This window comes from Columba livia, chromosome 5, assembly GCF_036013475.1.
Source record: "Columba livia isolate bColLiv1 breed racing homer chromosome 5, bColLiv1.pat.W.v2, whole genome shotgun sequence".
Taxonomy (NCBI): Eukaryota; Metazoa; Chordata; class Aves; order Columbiformes; family Columbidae; genus Columba; species Columba livia.
Genome location: NC_088606.1, coordinates 50,972,271 through 50,996,576, shown reverse-complemented (window position 1 = coordinate 50,996,576; position 24,306 = coordinate 50,972,271). Strand labels below are relative to the sequence as shown.

Here is a 24,306-nt window from a genome sequence, read left to right as displayed (position 1 = left end):
GTTTATACAGGAACTAAGAAAGCTTGTTCCTGATTATTTTTCATAAACGAACATACTGAGAGGTTCACAGAGTCACATAGGCAATTGCAGTTATTGTGTGTTACATTGCAATCACCAGGAGGCATTCAATCCAAAAAACAATGTAAGCTTTGTGTTCAGCATCTCTCTACCTCCCAGATGCCTGGGCTCCCTCTTTCCCATCAGGGCTTCCTCCGATCTGTCAGCTGACTTTCTCACAGTTATTTTGCCTCAGCACGAATGGAGGGATATCGACCACCACATTCCCACAATTTTGATGGTGAAGCCACTCCCAAAATTTAATTTTAAACCTTCTCAGATCGCAGCAGCATTTTTGGAGTCAGCGTTGGCCTAAGTTTGAATCAGCACAGTCAGATGGATTTAGGTGTGTTCAGAGCATGCCAAACATGCCAGTCAGGGAGTTTAAATGCAAGGACACTTATTTACTGGATTTATAGTACCAAAGAAGGAAACAGGACACATAGACAAAGTCACTGAGTATGAAGCATGTATATTAACATATTGTTAGGCACTTCAGGAATTTTCTGCTGGAAACCTCAAGCACAACACAGTGTTTCAGGCAGCACTTTTTGGACTGATCTCATTTAGAGGCCTCTGTGCTATTTTAGACATCATCCTCTGCTTTCTAATGTCATTTTATAACATCATAACAAATCTCAGTAGAGTATGAGTGGGTGTTGCAGTTCACCATGTAAGCTCTTTAGGCACTATACTCCAACAACTACAGAATTTCCAATTAAGAGAACAAGCCCATTTGCTGGTCTGCTAAGAAAGAACCATTTAAAATGTTGTACTTCAGTGATAACCAATTTCCACACTGTTTTAGCAGAGTGGATGACACCAAGGATGTCTTTACTGGTGTATAGTGTCCTCTACATGTTAAACATGTTCTGCTACGATCAGTTATGGACTCACTTCTGAAAGACACAAACAAAATAGGAACAAAGTCAGGCAAAAGCTTAAGTATGTAGCCTAGCTTTACTATAATTGGAATTGGCATGGAATATAAGATAAAAGACACAAAAATATGTAACATGATTCAACGGCCATTTATTCATATTTAGACATTTTGGTTGTTTCTCACAAGTGTCTGTCCTCGGAAGATTAATATGGAGAATCGACTCACTGAGCATGTGGTTTTCAACCTCATTGATGTTATTGTTACTGTAATAGATATTACCACAGCTAACCATTGGAAAGATCCTGTCTACAATCACATAAAACTGTTCCCACTAGACTTCACAGTAAGGCCACACAGCCTTCAGTAAATTAATAGTAATTGTTTCTAAAAATTTAACCTTTCTTGAATGGGAAAGCAACCAAACAAGTTTGAGTGAAAAGCACTAACCCAAAATAGCTGTGCCTCCACCTGTGACAGTAAGAAAATAATCAGAAAATAAGAGTAATCATCAAGTAATCACCAGAAAATAAGATCATTGGCTATGCAAGGATTTCAGTTGTGGTATCAGTTCACAGAGGTACATTGTCAGCCTAACCTGTTGAAAACCCAAATGAAAGACAGTTCATGGGTAAGGTTTTTAATCACTCTTTTGATCTCTCTTTATTTTTCCCAAGTTCAAAGTACTCAAACTTAATATAGATGCAGACCAACCTACCCTCCAAAACGTAGTGAAATGAGGTGATTTGGATTTCAATTCAAGAACTCAAAATAAAATTACGTTACAGGAAGTAATCTAGGTTACAGAAAATTCTGCCCTAGGATTCAGGGCATCCAACTTCCTGTTAGTTCCCTCCCTCCCATCTCCCAAGTTGTTCTAATTTGTTCCTTTTGTGTTCATCTCACTCCATTCCTTCATTTCCCCCACATTAACTATACATGCTTCAGCTTCCTGCTTCAGTGGTAATGCATGCTCCTATTATCCTCCTCCAACTTCAAAGACCATCCACTTTCCACCTTGGCCTAGGTATGAAATGGTAGGAGACAGCTTTGCCCCTCAACTACATCCAGGATGTCCCTTCTACCCCTTTCCCTTCCTGCTGTTACAAAACTGAGAGGATGGAGAAGCAATGGGAAATTTGATCCATTTTCAACTGCATGGGCCAGAGAGGATTAGCTTTTAGTTTCTGCATTAATCCTCTTTTCTTCTACATAAGGTTTGACAAATATTTTTTTTTTTCCAGTACACAATTGTCCAAACACTAGTCTGTTTATTAGAAGAATGTCAGATATGCTCTGCCATCTGCAGCAACCCTAACTGGTTCCTTTTCTCTAGAGACAGGGAAGGACGAAAGCTTTCAATTCAAACACTGCCTACAAGTCACACAAGGGCTGAGAACTGAGATCTCTTGGGATCTGGCCTCATTGGCATTAGCATAGGCCTAAACTAAAGAGGGTTCTTTGCAAATTTTTATCATGTTTCCTTCCTTCTTCTTCCTTGAATTTAAGTTTACTACAACTTGGCCTTTAATTGCCAAAACCGCAAGAAGTCAAAATCATTTCTCTTTAGACATACGTGGTGTTCTTATTCACCATCCAGTAAGACAACTTTATCATAAAAAAAAGATTATTTCTATCTATGAAAAGCAACTGCTTCCTCTAGTCCACAGCATTTGATATCCAAAAACAAATAAAGCATTTCTTAATAGCCTTAGCAAGAGACATAGCATTTGTTAACACAGAGGGGAAGTTGATATTATTCCATTTCCAAGCAAAATATACCTTGATTCATCCTGTAGTTGGTGAAGAGGTTCAACATCAGAAATACTGCTCTTTTCCAGAGACAATGGTATAACAACACACACCCTTCAGAGGCCCTCTGTGGTTACTCATGAAAAAGCATTCAAAAAGCCTTCAAAAACTCTGGCCTTTCAACCACCAGCATCATGTGACTTACATAAAATCTGTAAAATTAAGCAATGTCAAAACAGGAAAATTCCTCTGTCTCCTCAGGATCAGCAGCTTCCTGAAAAAAAAAAAAAAAAAAGAAAAAAGAAAAAAAAAAGGAAGAACATCACCATTTACGTTGTGTTCAGAATGCAGAAAGCAAAGACAACAAATGGGACTATAATAAAGCCAAATATATTTCAAATAAGGAGAAAAGGCTCTTTACAAACCTTAATCTGGTGAATCCTTTTCTTTTTAATATAGTTGTAGTAAGTTTTCCATTCAATGTTTCCCAACTTCAGCTGGTCATCTGTAAGCACAGCCCTATGAACAGAAATTTCATATGTCTTCAGGTGACCCAGTATGCTGATGCATTTACAGGCTTTTTTACATTTTCTGCAATCCCAGGAGTTGTACTGAGATAATGGCTAGTATCTGGGGAAATAAGAAAAATGGTATTTTAAAATTGATCCAAGTTTATGATGAAGAAATTAGTTTAAGACTGAGGTATTTTGCAAAGGGCCAGTGACTTGAGAGAAAAATATTTGAAATCTGACAGTCTCTATGAACTACAGTGAAGTCAGTCTCAACAAGTTTCCCTCAAACTGGGAAGATAAATGTGAACTGCTTTGCCAAGCTAAACTAAGAGAGGGCCTTAGGTTAACCTGCCAGATAAGGCATCAGACTACTAAAAACATCAGAGAGACAGTAATGTTTTTTCTGTGTCTTTTTAGACAATGTCACTGGTCAGGCATACCTAAGGAGTACATATTTCAACAACAAAGAAGAACATGACCGCTCCCATTGAATCAGTATCTTGTTCTGGTGTCCCTGTCCTTGCAAAGGAGCAACATAGTCACACCTTCCTGCAGAGTATGTTATGACATTCGTTCATGAACTAGGCATTAAAAGAAAGACCAGCAGGGTCTGAGGGACCTGTTGTCTTTCCCTGTGGGTTCTACTGCTGAGAACTGTGATTGAGGTTAGAAGAGTCTGGAAATTCAGTTTACTTTCCAAGTGGTAATGAAAAAGATCCCATGGTTTTACAACAAAGGCATAAATTTATTCCATTTTTCGTAGGAAAAATGTATTAACACTTTTTCACTGATTAATTGAATTATAACTAGGATCACACTATTAATGTTTTGTTAAACTCCTTTATTAAGGTGAATGGACACTTGGAAGGAAAAGTTCCTGTGTACATGGCTTACCGGTTCAACTCTTCATAATTCATGGACCTCACACAGTAATAATTGCCTCTGTGTGGTATTTATGACCAAGATCAATGAATTAAACACGGAGGTAAAAAGTAATTTGTAACTCACCAGGGGAAGACACGAGCTTTATCGAGAAAAGTACCAGATTCCAGAAGTGGTCTGTCCTCTGCCAGTAGATGGCATCATTACTTCTCCTTGGGAAAAGGGATCAAGGAAAAACAACCGCATTATCAACAAAAGCTATGGCCATCGTGTAGATATTTTTGATCTTCTGTTTTCGCATAAAATAGAATCCTTTGCCTTAGGTGCTGTTTTTGTATTCCAGTGGACAGCTACAGACAAAAGCAGGGCCATACACAAGCTAATCACACCAGGCGGCTGAGAGAAAGAGACAGAAAGTACTGAATCTCACTGAATGGCAGACTAAAGATCTGGTACCATGTACCTATGAAAAAGATGTATAGAGAGAATTTACAGAGACAGTCCTTCATCTAATTCAAAACCCATACACATTTCTGGATACTGAATAATTAGATATGATGTTTTCACATGCAAACCTACTCTGTATATTTCTTTATTTTAATCTTCTTGTGCAGATGGACTCAGGCCCTGAATAACAACATTTTATAACAACACTTCTGTTTATACAAATAGGTGTTAAATGATGCAGTAGTTCATTAATAATCCTACTAAACAGAACTACAGCCCCTACATAATACATAATGGTATGGAGCTGTGTTAAGGAAAAGTGCATACTGGACATTAAGAAAAGGTTCTTTACTGAGAGGGTGGTTGGTCACTGGAACAGGGTTCCCAGTAAAGTAGTCAGGGTATCAAGCTTGTCAGAGTTCAAAGGAGTGTCTGGACAATGCTCTTAGTCATATAGTTTAGTTTTAGATAGTAAGGCAAAGAGCAGGAAGTTACCCTTACAGGTCCCTCCCAACTTGAGATATTCTATTATTCTATGATAAGAGTTAATATCTATTTAATACATAATACTACATATTAAACAACTACATCTTTATACAGCTGAAGAGGGTTCCAACAATCTTCTACTATAGGCTAATTTTAAAATCTTCTAGTATAGGTTAATTTTAATTGGAAATAAATAGGTTTGGCTCAGTATAAAACAATATTTTATAAAGAATTGTGCACTAGGAAAGTATTTTCGGAAATAGAAATAACACTTCAACAGAAACAGTTTCTATATAGGTATCACTAAAATAAAGTAGGACCTCAGAATCTGTTGAGTTTTAAAAAAATGGCTATAGTGCATAAAATACTTCATTGTCTCATTGGTTTGGAATTTTTGGCCTAAAATGCTTGTGGGTTTTCTGGTTGTTTTTTGGTTTATTTTGTTTGGGGATTGTTTGTTTTTTGGTTTTGGGTGGTTTTTTTGTTTAGATTGGTTTGGGATTTGGGGGGGGGGGGGTGTTTGTTTGGTTTGTTTTGTTTTCTGCTACTTTACAGAAGATACAGTGTAACTGCAGATTTTAGGGTAAAGGAATTTGTCACTCAATCTGAAACTCAAAGGTTTCCTATAGCTCATAGACAGAATTGTTTAACATGTTCTAGGTCTTGCCCAGTACTTTACAATAAAATAATAGACTGTTTAAAGTTGACATACTGCATATAAAGCCATATTTTTGCGTCATCGCAGAATTGTTAGTCTGTTATTTCCTCTTTTATTCACCACGTAAAATTAAGCAAACTTTTGTCATGTTCTGTACAGCAATTTCTATATTCAGCCCAGAATGACAGAGAAAGAGTAAGAAATATGCTTGATTTGGGACAGGTAATGATACTAAATTTTCCTTATGAACAGTAGTTAGAGAAAAAACAAACTATCTGAAAGTTACCATCCCTTAAAAAAAACAAAAACAAAAACATTTTTTGCTTATATCTCAACAAATTTTGCATCCTGACTTTAAAATCCAGTGTCTCAACTGCCTTATTTATTTTCAGCAACTATCACATCTACAGATCACCAGCTGACACTTTTCCTGAGGTCTTTAGAGTTCTGACTTTTTATCCAATATCTCAGTAATGACAGTAGAGAACAACCATGCCAAACATGGGGAATAACCAGTGTCTTGCTAGAGGACATAGCCTCACAGTATCCCTGCAATATTCAAGAGCTGTTCCACAGCATTGCTTAAATACCAAATAATACATTGTTGCTTCTTAGTCGCATCTCCAAGAATAGCACCCAGTGACAACCAGCACACCTTTTCTACCTTATATTTAATTTTCCTCTGTCATAGGTTGATCAGAGAGATTAGTGGAACCAAGCCTGTGAAACTACACAAAGCCATCCTAAAATTACTGTTTGACAATACTCTTCCTAGTCTGTTCAAATACCTGGCTTAGAGGTGTGAAGGCCTGGGCCTGTCAAACAAAAACAATCTAGTAATCCAGCATGGACAAGTAGCAGGTGGGAGAACTATGCTTTTATGTCACAGTCTCCAGAAAAACATTTTAGATTAATGGTTGCACCTCATTTGATATGATACAAATTACCAGAGAGTTTTCTGCTTTTCAACACTGAAATAATTTCCTAACTGTACAATACAGGAAAAGTCTGTGCATATGCATGGAGCTAAAGAAATGTACTTCCAAACCTGGATGTACACAGCTGCAATGAACCTTTTTGCTTACTATGCCTCAACGTTGGATGCAGCCATTAAGTTAAGCTAATACAAGGGAAATCATAAGTCTTTTTCAGATTAGCTCCTATATAATTCTTTTTACTTTACAAGTGTGTGTATACACAAACATATTCCTGCAGAGATGTTCAACAAAATCCATTTACATACTATATTTTATCCAGATATCTGGAGTTCCTCCAGTAGTACTACAATCACTGCTTTAGCTTAGAAATATTAGGATAACTACCAAGAAGGAAGACAGAAAATATTTTAAAAGTATACTTAATGCTAGGAGTAATTATTGTATTCTAAAATGATTATTTACCCATCACTGAAATGTAGTTGGATCTAGTACAAAGTGTAAAAAGTATTTAAGCCTAAGGAGCAATAATACAAACCAGTTCTGGCAATAATACGAAAATATATAGTCATCTGCAGGACTAGTTTGACAGAAAAATATAATGCCCTAGAACATAGAACCATATGAGACCTATTTTTTGCTACACTGAGACACTAATTCACTACTCAGAGAGAAAACAAGTTGTTTGTGATGTTTAAAGATCATTCCAGGCCAAAAGTGCTTGAGCAATCAGTTACATCTGTCTCTGCATACCAGAACGGGAGTATCTGCAGCTCCTCCCCAGACTTCCTGACTTCAGCGCTGAGCCACCTACAGGAACGGTTCTCAAAACTCACACTGTCTCCTGCCTCACAAACCGAACACTCCTGCAACCACCATGGTTTGTCCCAGCAAATTGGGAGGACCCACTGCACAGATGGAGGCAGGAGTTGGGGCTTCCAGTTCTGCTGAGTAAGAACCAGATGTTCTTCAACAGCTGCAGCTGAGTGAAGGGATCTTCACCCACCATCCAAAAACACTAGCTGAGATTAGCTGTGCTCAGTTCACTGATTCAGTGCAGCACTGTGTTCACAGCAGCAGCTGCTTCCAGCTTCTCAGTGAGACAGTGTTCACTCCATAGGCAGCATCTCAGTCACCGCTTCTCCATTATGCTCATATCTCCCACACACACTGCTGGCAAACAAAGAACAGATGGTAGGTGACATGATAGATCAAATTAGTGGAGCTGTAGTAACTGACTGATGGAAAGGACAGGTAAAACACAGTAATTTATACAATATTATAATTTATACCAAAAATTCTACAATTTAGGCAGCAGTTCAAGCTAATCTGTTTTACCTTGCATTGACTCAAATCAGGAACATGATTTTCAAAGATCAGCTGATGTGGGCAAATACACTGAATTGGTGAAATTAGAACCTTATTTCTAAACTGTAAAATTAAGAAGAAGGAAGCCCTCCCCAGCTTGGCACCCAGATCAAGCAGCAATGTCACCTGATGCACTCCAGCACTCACACCTAATGGCTACCTACTCTGCAGTGCACATCTCATTTCAATAGATATGAAGAAAGGAAGCACAAGGAGCAAATGAAAATGGATAAAAGGTTAACTGGAAAAAGTCAAACAAAAGCATCATTGTAGGCAGAAGGCCCATTTTCAACAGAGGATTAGCTGTGTCAGCCATCTGAGGAAGGAGTTAATTAATGGGGAGAGATGGAGCTTAAAAGGGTTATTCTAAGTGAATCTGATCAGAACACCACAACTTTCCTAGTGAAAATACAAATTCCTTTCCTGCGGATACCATTTTCAGATACAGTTTTGTACAGAGCTCTCTCTCTAGTGGCAATGCCAACATGCTTTGCAGTCTTGGATGAGTCACTTCTCCAATTTTTACAGCAAAACTAGAGTCACTTGCCTCCCTAGTCCTGTGAGAAAGTGCAGTGTACAGCCTTTACACTGTGTTTCAAAGATTAAACTGTTTGAATAAATATTAAGCAGTAGTATCCTGTCAAAATTCACTGGTAGCATATGGTGGGGCTGAAAAAAATAGAGTCGTTACACAGGAAATGGAAAATAATAGGAGGGAACTTCCCCTTGTAGGAATTTGTTGACTGAAGAAAGGGGGAAAGGACAGGAAGTCTGTGAACGATAATACCAGTTCCTCTTCATCATCATGTTTGCTACATTTATTCCTGAGCAAGCCTAAAGAATACAGACCCAAGCTTGTTCCCATAGGAGGGTGACAGTTGCCAGTCTCGTGCCCTGTGTGACCTCTTATTAGCTCCTCTGTCAGCCAATTGTACTGGCCAAATTCCAGAATCCTGGAGAGAAAATAAAATTAAAAAAAAAAAAAAAAAGGCAATAAAACAGTCTGTGACCTCCAAAAGTTTGCTATTTACTTTTCTGCGGTAGTGAACATGAGCTGCTGATTTCCCACTGGCTTTTCATTGCATATATTCCAACATAGTTCAAAGTGGGCACTCAAAACAAGACACTGTGAACTACTGCATTGTAAAGCATGCACCATGATCCAGGTCACTCACAATAAACTAACTTGAGGGCACTGTAACTTATTAACCAGCTTTCTCTCCTGGCATTGTTCACAGTTCTACAGCCACAAAACCGCTGAGAGCCTGTTGCAATCACCAGCAGCCAACCTACCTCAGGAAGTTACTCCAGGGTACTATTAGTAGAAAAAGCTGGTTTACTCAGCTTTCTTTGAAATGAAAGGATGGCTTCAAATATGGCCTATTAAGGATTCAGAATTAAGCTTTACAGACACTCTCCAAGTAATGATTTATCTTTCAGATTGAGTGCCGTGATGCACCTATTTAACAGTGAGAATATGTGATTTGATTTGGAGTCTTTTTCTTTAAATGATCATACTTAAGTTAATTCAGTTCATTTTTGCCCCAGATAAATGGGAGAATAATGATGACTGGAAGGTTTTAAATTTATCTTTCTACCTGACATAGTAGGCAGAATTACGGGATAGCTGTTTCCCAGGAGAGACAAACAAGTCTCGGGGGAAAAAAAGGACCATCAAACTGTAAAAGCAAATAATGCTGGTTGTGAAAACCATGCAACGCTACTGTACTGGTTAAAGGTGAGACTGACTTTGCTCCAAAATAGGAAATAACTCCTAGTCCCAGAAGGAAGCAAGTATGGAGCAGCAACACAATGACAATTCCAAAAGGCCAAGAACTCTACTGCCACCCAATGAAGTTATAATTAAAAAACGTAAGAATGTGAGCATACGGAACTAGCTCAGAGAGTGAACTATAAAACACAGCAACACAGCTGATCTGAAATGAAGATGGAAATAAAATGACATGAAGAAAACTTTCTGCCACACTTTTACATGTGCTGCTTTCCCTGGCATGTTACAGGTAGAAGTCACAGACGTCACAGTGGGAGTATTTAAATAACACAGAACAAGATGATGTATTACACATAATTATCAGGAATAAGTTTTCCATTTCTTTTTAACAGTCAGTAAAATCTGACATGACAGAAAAAAACCACCAAGATAAACTGCACTGATTTAATTATACCAGTCATTTCTTACAATGCAGCCCTCAGAAATGTGAAGTTCCAGTTTCCTGAGGTAAGGACCAGTGAAAACAGATATGCACACAGAAGTAAACACTGTCTCCATCCAGAATCATCCACAATGAAAATAATATGTGTGAGCACATCTCTCAAGTTATTGGTTTCAGGTTTTAAGCATCAAGACCTGTAAGCATTTAGTACTTTTGTTTTGCAAAGGACTGCAAGAAACACAGGAATATAGCCATGATCCTCCCATGAACCTTGCCGATGAACACCCTAGTCTGGTGTTGTGCAAAGTCCACTAGGATGTATAATTTAATCTTTTTTAATCTGCATCCAAGTATATGTCAAATTATAATAATGCTGATGAGTAAAACAGGTACAAATTCCAGAATTATTCCTGGTTTCAAATGACAGCATAATATAAAATTACTGAACTAGAATATTGCAGGGCCAAATATATAGATCTTCCCACCACTCAGATGAGTGCCCTATTCCAGAAAGCTACAGGACTGTGCCTCTTTTCATTTGCTTTATTTCTGTTTCCAAGAAACTTGCTGTACCATGTCACAGCATTAAAAAGACATGAAAAAGGAGTATTGCTGCACAGACTAGGAGGCAGCCAAAGGATGACCAGTGCACACTGGTGAAATGTAGGAGATGTGGATTTGTGTTCCCATGGACTGAGGAGGAAACAGAACTGTCTTTCTGATTAACTTATTGAAGAAAACAAGAGTTCCTCAGATTTGCTTTTGGCCACAAATCATTCAGAAGGCAGAAAATATTCAGGCAGCATACTGAGAATTTATCTAATGCCAACATACACACAGTCTGGTAACAGCAAATGACAAATATTCCCATCAGTAAAAAAAAACAGAGTTATTCCATGCCCTAGAACAGATTGACTGGTAGTGCTTGACACTATGAACAGTCATTCTGTTCATGTATTAGGGGTAATGATAGTAATTGGACAAAATTATCTTTTCTGTATTTTCCTGCATTTTTTCCATTATTCCCAAACTGCCATCACATAGAAAATAAGACACTGGTGTGGGTTACTGGTCCTATTAAACCACAAACAGGAATAGCAAAATATTGTTACTTTTATTATTTAGAAATACTAGTTACAATCAAAATCCCATTCAGCTGAGGTGAGGTTAGCATCAAAATAATTTCTAGCCAACAGCAAACAGCACAATTCTTACTAGCTGACAGAAATCTACAGTCTATATTTTTCAGAAGCTGTAAACTGCCTTTTTTAAAATGCTAAGAATGCAGAGCATCTTGCTTGATTCCGACTAAGGTTTCCCCATTTACTCCATGCACATGGTACACACTGGGAAAAATGTTCATGCTCGTCTCTGACCTATCTCTTCTAGGTGTGGTAAGACTGCTCATTGACCTACATTTAGAAGTTTCTTCTGTAAATTCTCTCACCTGCATTTCCAGCTCTAATGAATAAGCAGTGTTTTAGTTGATCTGCTGTATTACTTGGCAAGGGAAAGCCCATCCCATCTTCCACAAAAACATGCGACATAGAGTGTGCTCACTCAAAATCTACACAGAGAAAGAGTTTATCCATAAAACTTTATCATTATGAAAACAAGTACAGTTCTTGTATTTTCCTTTTTCGTTTTTTCTGTAAATAAAATCAGAGTTTGCAGTTTAGATGACCAGGTTGGTTAGGGAAAATTAAATAATTTTATCATGTTTGACTCACAGATTACAGAACAGTTGCTATCTGTTAAAGTTAAGGCAACAAACACATGGGGAAGAGGTTAAAACCCTGTCTCAATATCAGCTCCATATACCTAGTGTTGTTTTTAAGTTCTTGAAATGGCAAAAGCAATGACTCACCGCTGAGATTACTGTCATTTCTTTTTTAAATCCAAGCCTTGTTTCTAGCTGATGTTCTTAAAGCAGTCTACATCTTGTAACAAAAACCTTAATTTATGAACAATTACAAAGCTACATAAGACCAGATATTAAAAAATGTAAGAGAGGGTGCTTGGAATCTAAGCAGGTATCATGAAAGACTTGCTCAAACTGTGAAAAACCTTAAAACAGAAACCCACTATCTTCTGCATGGCAGTGTGTACACTGTATTATAGACACACAAGTCTTCATTATTCAGTACTATCCAGTCGTCTCTATCTAGATAGCATTGCACTGTTCTCTTCAATCTTTAGCCAAGAATCTAACAAATTCACTGTGGCAACTCTATAGTCCAGTTTGTGAGAGGTGAGAAGGAAAAGGTAATAGTCATTTGGGATTTCTTTTTGAAGTATCATGGCTCAAAAGCAGGTTTTAGTTGAGATCTGTTAAATTCATATTAATTTTTCAGGCATTGAAAAAACAGACATGAAACTCAGATCATGAACATGATTTGCTTGAGTAACATCATTGTGTCTTCAATTCACAAATATTTTTTTCTGACTAATGCAGATGTTCTACTAGAAGTATATATCAGCTTCTCATGGCACTCCCTGACCACATACTAAATGAGATAATATCCTTATTCTACAACTAGCCATACACACATCCTTCCTGAAAATGGTGCTTCCTCAGAAAGAGAAATTGCATAGGAATTTCCATAATATAGCTGCCACTCTATTTGGATAATTGTGATTTCCTAACCCATCCCAAATGGGATTAACAGTCACCCCATAAATCCCCTGCTATTTTAATTCACTAGTAGATACAACATCAACAAATGGAAATGTTGCCTTCCTTTCCTTTGGGCTGATGGACCATTCTGGAGAAAAAAGAATACAAAGATACTTTATTTGGTAGACAACTGGCTCATTAAGTACTTTTCTAGCATTTGTTTTTGAAAAAAAGGGTTTATATACCTTCTACTACTGGTTCGGCAAAAATGTATTCTGACTTCAACTTTTATATCCAGGTATTTAAACATACCATGTTTCTAAGATTTGTTTAAGGTTGCATGGTTATACTTATGGTTTTATTTTTGAAGTAATACTTTAAATTATATATTAATTGTATTTTTCATCTGTATTTAGCCCAGTGAGGCAATGGAGAAGACAAGATTTTTTTTAAAAGCTTAGGATAGCACTCTGCCATAAATGAGCATCAAAGAAACTAACAAGTGATCCATTCAGATCATTTGATGACAAGGCAGTTCCTCAATTAATATGACACTCTTATTGTTTATGATAATAAATATATTAAGATGTTTATTTTCAGTCCGATCTGATGTTGGCAGTGAAGTAAACATCCCAATCCCATTTTTTCTTAACATTACTAGATGTCAAAGTACACAATGTACACTTATTTTCTGAAGTATTTTCTCATTGATTATTCACATTCTAGCCTCAGCATCTTTTATTTGTGATAGCATTTGGTTAGTTATTGGTTGGGTTTTTTCTGCACGTTTGGAAGATTTTTCATTACTTTTTAAGCTCTAAATTATTTTATCTCATAGTATAGATAGATATATAGAGATAGATGTTCACTAAACATTTAAAAATAGAAATACCTAAATGTGAACAGAGGAAAAAAGTTTGTTGACAAAGGTTATTTTCTTAATGTTACTTTTGGCAAATTCTGATACTTTTATTTCTTAAATTTGCCACTTCCTCCTTTATCATCCCCATTTGTCTCATTTTTCCTATAACCTTAGTTTTCCTTTTACAGTGATCAGAAATCACACTGGATTATGTTTATTTTGAGAAAATATTGGATTTATGAGAGCAAATGATGTGTATCTACAGCCAGATTTTGCCTTAATTGATCCCTTCACCAGTGCACTCCAGTCATGGGAGCTATCCCACCCTGTCTTCATCGTCCCAATGAGGTCACAGCCCTATAACCACACAGGCTTCTAATTTTGTTTGTTCCCCACGCTGCATTACACAGTGTAGAGGCATTTCAGAGAAGTGCCCAAACATGCTGATTCCTGAGAACAGACAAGAAAGCTCTGACCATGAGGCTGTTCTGCAGGCACCACCTTCTTCACATATCTAAGCTCAAAATTTCACTGCAGCTGTATTTTGTTGATTGCTATGCCCCTTCGATTCCCACCACCTGGGCCCTTGGCTTGCCTACCCTCTCCCTATTTTTTTAAATTGATTTTTGAGGAATCAATCCCTCCTGCACTGTTTCTAGTCTAAATTTCTGCCTTCCAAATTGGCCAGCTTGTTGGCAAAGATGTTATTGCCCCATTCAGTCGCTTAGATCCTGTCTCATAAGTAGCTGTGGACCCTCAAAGAGGGTTCCAATGTCACACAAACTGAAGCCCTGCTACCAACAGCAGCTGCGAAACTAGTTGTTAGCACACAGGATCCACTGAGTCTTCCTCAGATGCTTCTCCTCGGTAGCAGAATCAAGGAGATCACCAACTCCATCTCGATGCCCTTAATTGCTGCCCCAGCCCCCTTCAGTCACACCTGCCAGTATCTTTGGCATCTATGTGTAAGAGCAGTAGGGCCTAGTGGGTGGAGTAAGGCAAGCCTTGGTAGCTTCTCTACAATGTCCCAAATCTGAGCACCCAGAAAGCAGCAAACCAGGTCAGCAGATGGAAACTTTTGTCCCTTACAGTAGGAAGTCTCCAACCACGCTCACTTGTCACTTCCTTTTAGTGGTCCCAAGTGGCTCAGTGGCTCAGGGTCAGCCACCAGAGATGCTCCATTTGATGGTACTCCTAGCTCCTCATTAGCTGTCAGGGCAATTAACCCATTCTGTAACTTCAAGTCATGAGGTGGGGCTGGAGCTTTTCTCCTGGTGTGAGAAGTCACCGCCTTCCAGCCTTTGCCATGATGGGAGTTTCTACCCTGCAAGTTCATAGGCAAAGGCTCTTCCTATCTCTCAGCTACAGTTGAAGGTTAAGGTTCATGAAAATGCAAGGACTCAGTGAAGTGCCAGTTGATTGCTTTCACATCCTTTTGGATTCTGCACAGTTTGATGAGCTCCTCCCATAGCTCTTTCACTTGGAGACACAACTCCTCAACAGCTTCACAACCTTTGGCAGGACAGAAGACCAAGTGCCCTAGCCCCAGGCACCCTGTGCTGCCTCAGACTTGAGAAGCTGTATCCTTCTTTTGAAACTATCTGGGTCCAAGAGTCCAATAATGAAGAAACAATGAATCCAAAACTTTAATTTGGATGTAAAACAAGCCTTGATTCATTCCCCTTAAGATTTCTTTTTAAAAATCCAAATAAAGAAACATGGGAATATTAAGAAGACATTCGTTAAAATTAAAATAATAGATCACATGAAATATCTAAAATCTAAAAAACAAAAAAACAAAAAACACACACAGAAAAAAAAACCAGGAAAATATAACTTTCACTGTAATTGTGTATTTGCTGATGAGATTTCTACAAATAACCTCCTCACTTATATACAAGCAGGAATTTAAAAAATCCAAGCACCTATCACCAGGGTCACCTGCTCTTCAACTGCCAATAACGTACAGAGTAACAACTTGCTAACTACTCATGAGGAATATACCAGTCATGTCTGTGTGGTTCTTGGAATGAATATAATATAACAATATCATAAATATGTATTTACAATTGGATAAATGTTGCTACGTTACACTGGTATAAATCCAGGGGATGACTCCTATGAAGGAGTAGAGCTTGTTTGTGTATGTCAGGTCCAAATTTTTCCTCTCATCTGTAAAGTCAAAAGTGAAAACTTGTGAATAATTTTTTCTAAGTAATTAATTTGTACATGAATTGAAGAGGAATTTTTAGACTTTCAAACTCAAAAATGCCCAAAACACTTTGCACAATTGCACATAAAATATGGGCAGTGCTTTTACTGTGCTGTCAAATGTGACAGCCATTCTGTACTCAGCAATATTTCAAACACCATCCGAATGCAACTATACAAATGTCACCTCTGCCTAGAGAACTTTACAAATGAAGCAATATTAATCAATTAAGGGACAGTGGAGTGCATGCAGAAGAAGCCAAGTCTACTTGAGGATTACAATAGAGAGTTATGGGTGGGCAATCAAGTTTAAACTGCAAAACTGCCAAGACACACGGATTCTCTGTACAATAAAACGGATTTCCAGTCCCACATTGAAGGAAACTAAGAAATGTTTTCCTATAGCCAGACAAGAGAAAATTTTGTTATTCCATCATTTATCTATTATATGCTATTATACTATTTACCAAATAATTTTGACTTCTGCTCACAGCAATATATGCTTAGGTATGTGGGAAGTCATGTACATATTTCCACTCCAAATTTTTGAAGATAGCATTTTCATGTGAATTACCATGACACAGAATGGTCGCTTGATACGGGAAATTCCTGTCCAAGCTCTTCAAGCAGAAATGAAGACCCCCAAACACATGAGCTAATGTTAATCTCAGAGGTCACTAAGTACTATTTTAATTACCTATTTATCTTGTACCCAATAGACCAGAAGAGTAAAAATATGTCTTGCCCCTTTACATTGTATGTACTTGCTATGCTTAATGAAAGGATTTTTTTTTTCCAAATTAGCTCCTTGTTTGGTATATCAGACCTGCTACTCCTGCAGTTTTAGAGGTTTCCTTTCACTGGGAGCAAGCAGCTGTATGGTACTACATGCTCTCTGAGGGGATGCTTTTCAGAGGAGGCAGTGCACATCAAATTAGTTTATATCCATACTAGCCTTTGCATACTGTATAGGTTTCTAAATTGTGAAGTGTTTTAATGATGTTAACCTTTTGTTTTAAACTAATCCCAAAGAAACACAATAACAGCCCACCATTCATGAATGTTGTTATTCAGAATGGCTGACATCCTTCTTGTTTTTAAAGGAGACAAATCTCAAAATGATCAACAGTTCCTCAAAGTTGTCACCACATATGAAGATGTAGAAATTATTTTCTAGCAGCATAAAGTTGTTCTCAGGAGAAATGACTGCAGCTCTGTGGTGGCTTCTCAGCCTACACAAAGGCCTACACAGCAGATAAAACTCAAAGCTACATTTAGCAACAGGAGCAGAGCACTGAAAGAAGATGCCTGCTCAATCAGGGTTTGCTTTTGGAAGTAATAAAGCAGATAGTCACTCAGAGTGACGTATTTTAAAGGTAAATAAAACAACTGTAGATTAATATCTAATTTTCCATAGTATGGGCTGGTGAATGACTGTTAATGGTACCCTGAGAGAGAGAGGTCCTGCAATAAACTCTTGTCAGTTGAGCAATAAGCAAAAACAGATCGCGTTCTAGTGCTATCTTTTCCTCTGCAAGCATCCTCGCCTTTGGGTTGTGTTAGGGAACAGACAGTTGGCAAATGTAAGCTTCTTCCTGCCTGGCAGAACAGTGTTAACACACTAAAGGAATAGTGCTGGTGGCAGTTACTAATGAAAATGGACAAGAGAACAAATGATAGCTCATTAACTTAAAGTAGAAGTCACTTTGCTATGCAACACAGGGAAAGGCAAAAAAGCCAGCTCTTGCAAATTAGTAACAGCACTTTAAAGCTTCACAGGAAAAGCTCTGCATCCCATGATTTCAGAGCTAGGAATTCAGTCTAAGATCTATAGAAGACCTCTAGGTCTGGACCTTCTACAGAATATAGTTTACCATCTCTGACTGCTTTGAAAGTTTCTCTGCCTTGGACTAGAGGCATAAACTTTTTTTCCTAATCACTAGCCTCCCGATGATTGCAGTCCTACTGCCTGGCATTTGGGCAGAGCATTTGTGCAGTAGGCGGTAGCAGAGAATGTTTAACATTTTTGCATGATCCAGAGCTAAGGAAGGCCTTGGCAAATGACAGGTATGAGGAGAGAGAGAAGGGGAGGGGAAGGGGGGGGAGGGGAGGCGAGGCGAGGCGAGGGAAGATTGCTGGGGTCTTGTCCAGAAGCCAGGTTTTCAGAGTGCAGGAAGGAAAGATCACTACAACAAAAAGCAAATAGTCTTAGCTACTTGAACAACTAATAGTTGCTAACTAATAGTAATGATTCCCTTTAAGGAACTACTTCTGTTATTCTCACTGAAGAATACAGAGACAATTGATGGGAAGCATGCAAAGAAATCAGAGCAACTTAATATCATTCCTGAAACGTTTTGAATGTTGGAGGTGCTAGTATTTTCAGCAACACTTATGGAATCAAAATACAGTAAATGTACTAAGCCACAGGAAGAGATTTTTAGGGGTTAGTCTTGTACAGTAGCAAATTGGTCATCAACAATTGTTCGAAAGCAACTGTTTCAAACTAATTGGAACACTTGATATACAAGGTGAGATCTTGGTACTTCCTCTAAGGAATGTTCCCAGGAAACCAGAGGCAAATCAGCCTCATCTCAATACCTGGGAAGGTGATGGAGCAACTAATCCTGGAAGACATTTCCAGGCACATGAAGGACAAGAAAGTCATCAGGAGTAGTCAGCATAGATTCACGAGCAGGAAGTCACACTTGACCAACTTGGTAACCACCTACGATTAAATCACTGGCTTGGTAGATGAGGGGAGAAGAGTGGATATCGTCTACCTAGACTTCAGTAAGGCTTTTGACACTATCTCCCATAAGATCGTCGTAGACAAGCTGATGAACCTGGCACAAAATCTATTTGGCGGACAGTAGCTAGCAGTGTACCCCATTGGTCAGTAGTTGGTCCAGTCCTGTTTAACATCTTCATTAACGACCTGGATGATGGGGCAGATGACACAAAACTAGAAGGAATGGCTGATGTGCCAGAGGGTTGTGCTGCCATACAGAGGAACCTGGACAGGCTGGAGAAGTGGGCTGACAAGAACCTCATGCAGTTCAACAAGGGCAAGTGCAAAGTCTTCCACATGAGACAGAACAACCCCAAGCACCAGTAGGCAGTGGGGGCCATCCAGCTGGAAAGCAGGTTCACCAAGAAAGACCTGGGGGTCCTAGTGGACACCAAGCTGAACATGAGCCAGCAACATACCATTGCGGCAAACAAGGATAATATCCTGGGCTGCACTAGGAAGATTATTGCCAACAAGTCAAGAGATGTTATTTTTGCTCTCTGTTCAGCACTGATGAAGCCACACATGGAGTGCTGTGTCCAGTTCTGGGTTTCCCAGTACAAGAGGTACATGGATATATTAGAGAGAGTCTAACAATTTGCCACAAAGAGAAGCAGGGGACTGGAGCATCTCATATAGATACACTGTTTAAGATTATTTACTAAGACCTAGTTGGATAGCACTTTATGAAGAAAACATAAGATCACTCTCACAGTGAAAGGAAAGTGGGTTTGTTGGTTTTCTTTTCAATCCCACTCAGAGCAAATGGACCCTGAATATAAACTTTCTGTTGTGCTGTTTCCATCCTTACAAAGCTCATATTAGGGAGATAAGGAATAGTGTTCTTTTTTCCCCACTTATTTTTAAATGGAAGTAGAGAAGTTGTTTAGATCCAGAGAGCCAAAATTAACTGGCCAGGCCTATTGAAAGTGCCAAAACCCCCTCCTTTTAATTAGTTCTTTTTTCAGATATGTAACACTTTAATCTGAAAGCTCTGCTGTAAGTTCAGCAGTTGCCCCAAAGAAATACTGCCAAAATACGTCAAGCAGACGTTTTCTCCACACCTGCTCTGCTTCAGAGGGTTCAGTTTGGTCCTTCAAACAATATCTATACAAATATCCTGAAAATTTATTCAGATATCATAGGTAGAAGATGAGATAAACTTGGCTGTTAGACCAGCAATATGTATATATAAAATAAAAACAAACCTGTTTGGAACTTGCAGAGATATCACAATCTGGTATTAACGACACCGTCACTGAATGTAAGTCCTAAATAGTGACTCACTGACTGCTAGCAAGATGTAAACATACTGTATCTATTGATTACGTAGTTGAAGTCCTGGAAACTCAGCTAAGAGTAAACATTTTAAATTTTATTGGATTCCTTGATACAAAAGTGATGCTGGAGATTATTAACCTCAGAATCCTGGATTCCAGAGATAGCAAAGTGCCTGTTGATCTAGAACATATGATGTGAAGGTATCTTCTTAGCATGCTAGATTTTAATTACATCAAATACATGCTGTTTTTTGACACCACACTGGTAATGGGATTTTAAAGCAGAGTATATATACTTTTGATCAAAGTACAGCAAAAATTAAAGGAAAATTAAGACTAAAATTTGAATAATCAAAACCAACTAAATCAGCCCTATAGCTGAATTCAGTTTGATACACAGTATCTACATAAGTGACCTTTGTGTTTTATTAGTTTTTCAATTGTTTTGATGTACTTTAACAGAGTTTCAAAACTGCATGCTACAAATAAGGTTCAAAATAAACTGGGGAAACAGGGCTGGATCAGGTTTTCACTCACATGTAAAGATGTTATGTCCTTCAAAATATAGACAGCTGTAAAGACAACACAATCTTTGGCAGCTGTTACAATTTGTTTTCTACCAGAAGGTACCAAATGTTTACCAAGAGGGTTTTTTTGAGACATCTCAATATTCTCATCATTCACAACAGATTTTAAAATGACAGTAGCAGAATTTGGTGTTAAAAATCAGTCAGGTTGCCATGCTTGTAGAGGAGAACAAACAGAAGTACTACAGGCAGTGGTAACATATGCAACGCTGAGACAGAAAACAGGCCCAGGCCTGAAACAAACTCCATTGTTGATGATGGTCTCAATCCCCTCATCTAAATTGTCAATAAAGATGTTAAACAGGACTGGACCCAACACTGACCCCTGGGGAACACCACTAGTGACTGGCCGCCAGCTAGATGCAGCCCCATTCACCAGCACTCTCTGGGCCCAGCCCTCCAGCCAGTTCTTAACCCAGCGTAGAGTACACTCGTCCAAGCCATGGGCTACCAGCTTTTGCAAGAGTATATTATGGGAGACAGTGTCAAAGGCCTTGCTGAAGTCCAGATAGACCACATCCACGGCTTTCCCCTCATCCACCAGGTGAGTCACCTGATCATAAAAGGAGATCAGGTTGGTCAGACAGGACCTGCCCCTCCTAAACCCATGCTGGCTGGGTCTGATCCCTTGTCCATCCTGAAGGTGCTGTGTGATTCCATTCAGGATGATCTGCTCCATAACCCTGCCAGGCACCGAGGTCAGGCTGACAGGCCTGTAGTTGCCAGGGTCAGCTCTGCAGCCCTTTTTGTGGACTGGGGTAACATTGGCCAATTTCCAATCATATGGGACCTCCCCAGTGAGCCAGGACTGTTGGAAGATGATGGAGAGCAGCTTGGCAAGTTCTTCTGCTAGCTCCTTCATCACCCTAGGATGGATCTCATCTGGTCCCATAGACTTGTGAGGATCCAGATGGCTCAGTAAATCACCAACTATTTCCTCCTGGAATACAAGGGGCCTATTTGGCTTCCTATCTCTGTCAACCACCTCCAGAGATGAGTTGTCCTGAGGGCCACCTGTCTTACTGGTAAAAACTGAGGCAAAGTAGGTATTAAGTACCTCAGCTTTCTCCTCATCTTTGTTAACTATATTTCCCTCAGAGTCCAACAGAGAATGGAGGTTTTCCTTGCCCCTCCTTTTGTTATTAACATATTTGAAGAAGGACTTTTTATTATCCCTGACAGAACTGGCCAAATTAACTTCAAATTGCACTTTTGTTTCCCTGATTTTTTTCTGCATGATCTAGCTATTTCCATAAATTCTTCATAAGTAGCCAGCCCTTTTTTCCACAGTCAGTAAAATCTCTTTTTATTTCTGATTTCATTCAGAATCTCCCTGTTTAGCCAAGCCGCTTGTCTTCCCCGCTGGCTAGCCTTTCGGCACACTGGTATGGCCTGTTCCTGTGCACTCAAAACCACCTGCTTGAAGCATGTCCAACCCTCCTGGGCCCCCTTGTTTTTAAGCATTGTTTCCCAGGGTATGCTCTGAACTAGACTTCTGAATAGGCAAAAATCTGCCCTCCGGAAGTCCAGCGTAGAGGTTTTGTTAATCGTTCTCCCTGCATCTTTGAGTATTGAAAATTCTATTATTTCATGGTCGCTATGCCCCAGGCGGCCTCCAACCACTACATCTCCCACCAGCCCTTCTCTGTTTGTAAACAGTAGGTCTAGCGGGTGCACTCATTTACCAGCTGATGAAGGAAATTGTCCTCTATACACTCTAGGAACTTCCTAGACTGCCTCTTCTGTGCAGTATTGAGCTCCCAGCAGATATCCAGCATGTTAAAGTTACCCACAAGAACAAGGGCCGTCGATTTTGAGACATCTGACAGCTGCTTGTAGAATAATTCATCTCCTTCATTGTCCTGGTTGGGCGGTCTATAACAGACACCCACGAGGATGTCAGCCTTATTGGACTTCCCCCTGATTCTGGTCCACAGGCACTCAACTTTGTCACTGCTGACCTCAAGTTTAACAAAGTCGAGTGACCCTCTAACATATAAAGCCACCCCTCCACCTCTCCTACCCTGCCTATCTTTTCTGAAGAGCTTGTAGCCACACATAGCAGCACCCCAGTCATATGAGTCATCCCACCATGTTTCTGTGATGGCAACTATGTCATAGCTTTCCTGCTGCACGATGGCTTCCAGCTCCTCTTGTTTGTTGCCCATACTGCGTGCATTAGTGTACATGCACTTCACGTGGGCTGCTGATTTCCCTCTTAATTCGGGCTTTCCATCCTTAGGCTGATCTTTAGAGAGCCCAGTTTCAATCCCTCCCCCCTTCAAACCTAGTTTAAAGCCCTCCTGATCAGCCCTGCCAACTTATGGGCTATAGTCCTCTTGCTCTCCCTAGAAGGATGAAGTCCATCTGTTTTGAGGAGACTAGGTACCACGGAGCTTGCCCCATGGTCAAAAAACCCAAAATTTTGACAGTGACACCAATCCTTAAGCCACCTGTTGATGAGATGGGCTTTTCTGCTCCTCTCTTTATTTAGCTCCTCATCCATCCCAGCTAGCACAGGAACTGGGGCAAATATCACTTGTGCTCCCGTCCCATGAACTGACCGACCCAGTGCTTTAAAGTCTTTTTTAATTATCTTGGTACTTCTGTTGATGTCCTCGCTGCCAGCTTGAACTATTAACAGGGGATAGTAGTCTGAGGGCTGAATCAGCTCCAGAAGTCTTCTATTAATGTCCCTCACCCCCGGCCCCAGGAAGGCAGCAGACCTCCCTGTGGGATGGGTCTGGGCGACTCTGTTCCCCTCAGAAGAGAGTTGCCGACTACTACCACTCTTCTTTTTTTTTTTTCCTCTTACAGCTGCAGTTGTAATTCTTTTTATAGATGAGGTCCATCCAGAAGGCTCTCCAGGTGGATCTTCTTGGCTGTCCTCTGCCTGATTTTCAGGGTCCAGGGCCTCATATCTATTTGTTAGGGGCACCAAGGGTGGTGATGGGGTTTGAGAGAAGGTTCTTTTACCTCTCTGATCAGGGGCCTGTTTCCATTCCCCCCCATCAATCAGATCTGCTGTATCCGCCTTATGGCAGGAGGGACAAGGCTTTGCCATCTCCTGTTGCACACCCTTAGGAGTCAAAAGAGCCTGACCCCACCAATCTATTTCTTCTTCACTCTCCCTAATGCTTCTTAGTCTCTCCACCTCTTCCTTAAACTCCGCCACTAGGCACAGTAAGTCATTGACCTGGTCACATCATACACAGGTGCCTCCCATACCATTCTCTGATACTAATGCCAGGTACAGACACTCTGTGCAGCCTGAAGCCTGGGTGGCTGCATCCTTCTTGGCAGGTAGTGTCTGTGTAGACACACTCTTTGTATTAACGGCAGCAACAGCTTTCCTTTTTCTAGAAACCATTACTACCCTTAGTTAAATTGGGGACAAGAAAACAAAATGAAACCCTGGACAAACTCACCTACAAGAGCTAGTTGTGTCCAGTCTACTTGCCCTGCCACACCCCAGTCTGTGTCACCAGCATCAACAAGTGAGAGGTCTAACAGCGAGGAGTGACAGAACCTCTGAGCCCTGCTGCACGAGCAGCCCCAGTCGCTGCTGCAGCACCGTGTGGGTAGTGCTCACCTGCCTCACAAGCACGTTCACCTCCCAGCGCCTGGTGGGCAGCGACGAGTCGCTGCCCTCCCGGAGGCTTTTTCAAAGCAAGGGGGAGGGGTGTGACCCCCGTCACCGTGGTAACGGCCGCGCCACGTCAGCCCGTTCCGCAAGGGCTGCCGGGGACTCCCAGGTAGCGGAATCGAAAACCCGACTAGAAACCCCTCTCTTTACCCTCTCTTACC

General features: G+C 39.9%; 1 long non-coding RNA gene across 1 annotated transcript; it reads right to left on the bottom strand.

Annotated features, from left to right (window-relative positions):
* Nucleotides 1-334: 334 nt before the first annotated feature.
* LOC135579699 (uncharacterized) lies at nt 335-24,190 on the bottom strand. Its single transcript, XR_010473301.1, has 4 exons — nt 24,092-24,190; nt 4,210-4,295; nt 3,115-3,319; nt 335-2,963 (listed from the first exon to the last, which is right to left on the bottom strand). It is a non-coding gene; the product is annotated as an uncharacterized LOC135579699 (long non-coding RNA).
* Between the last annotated feature and the right edge of the window lie 116 nt (nt 24,191-24,306).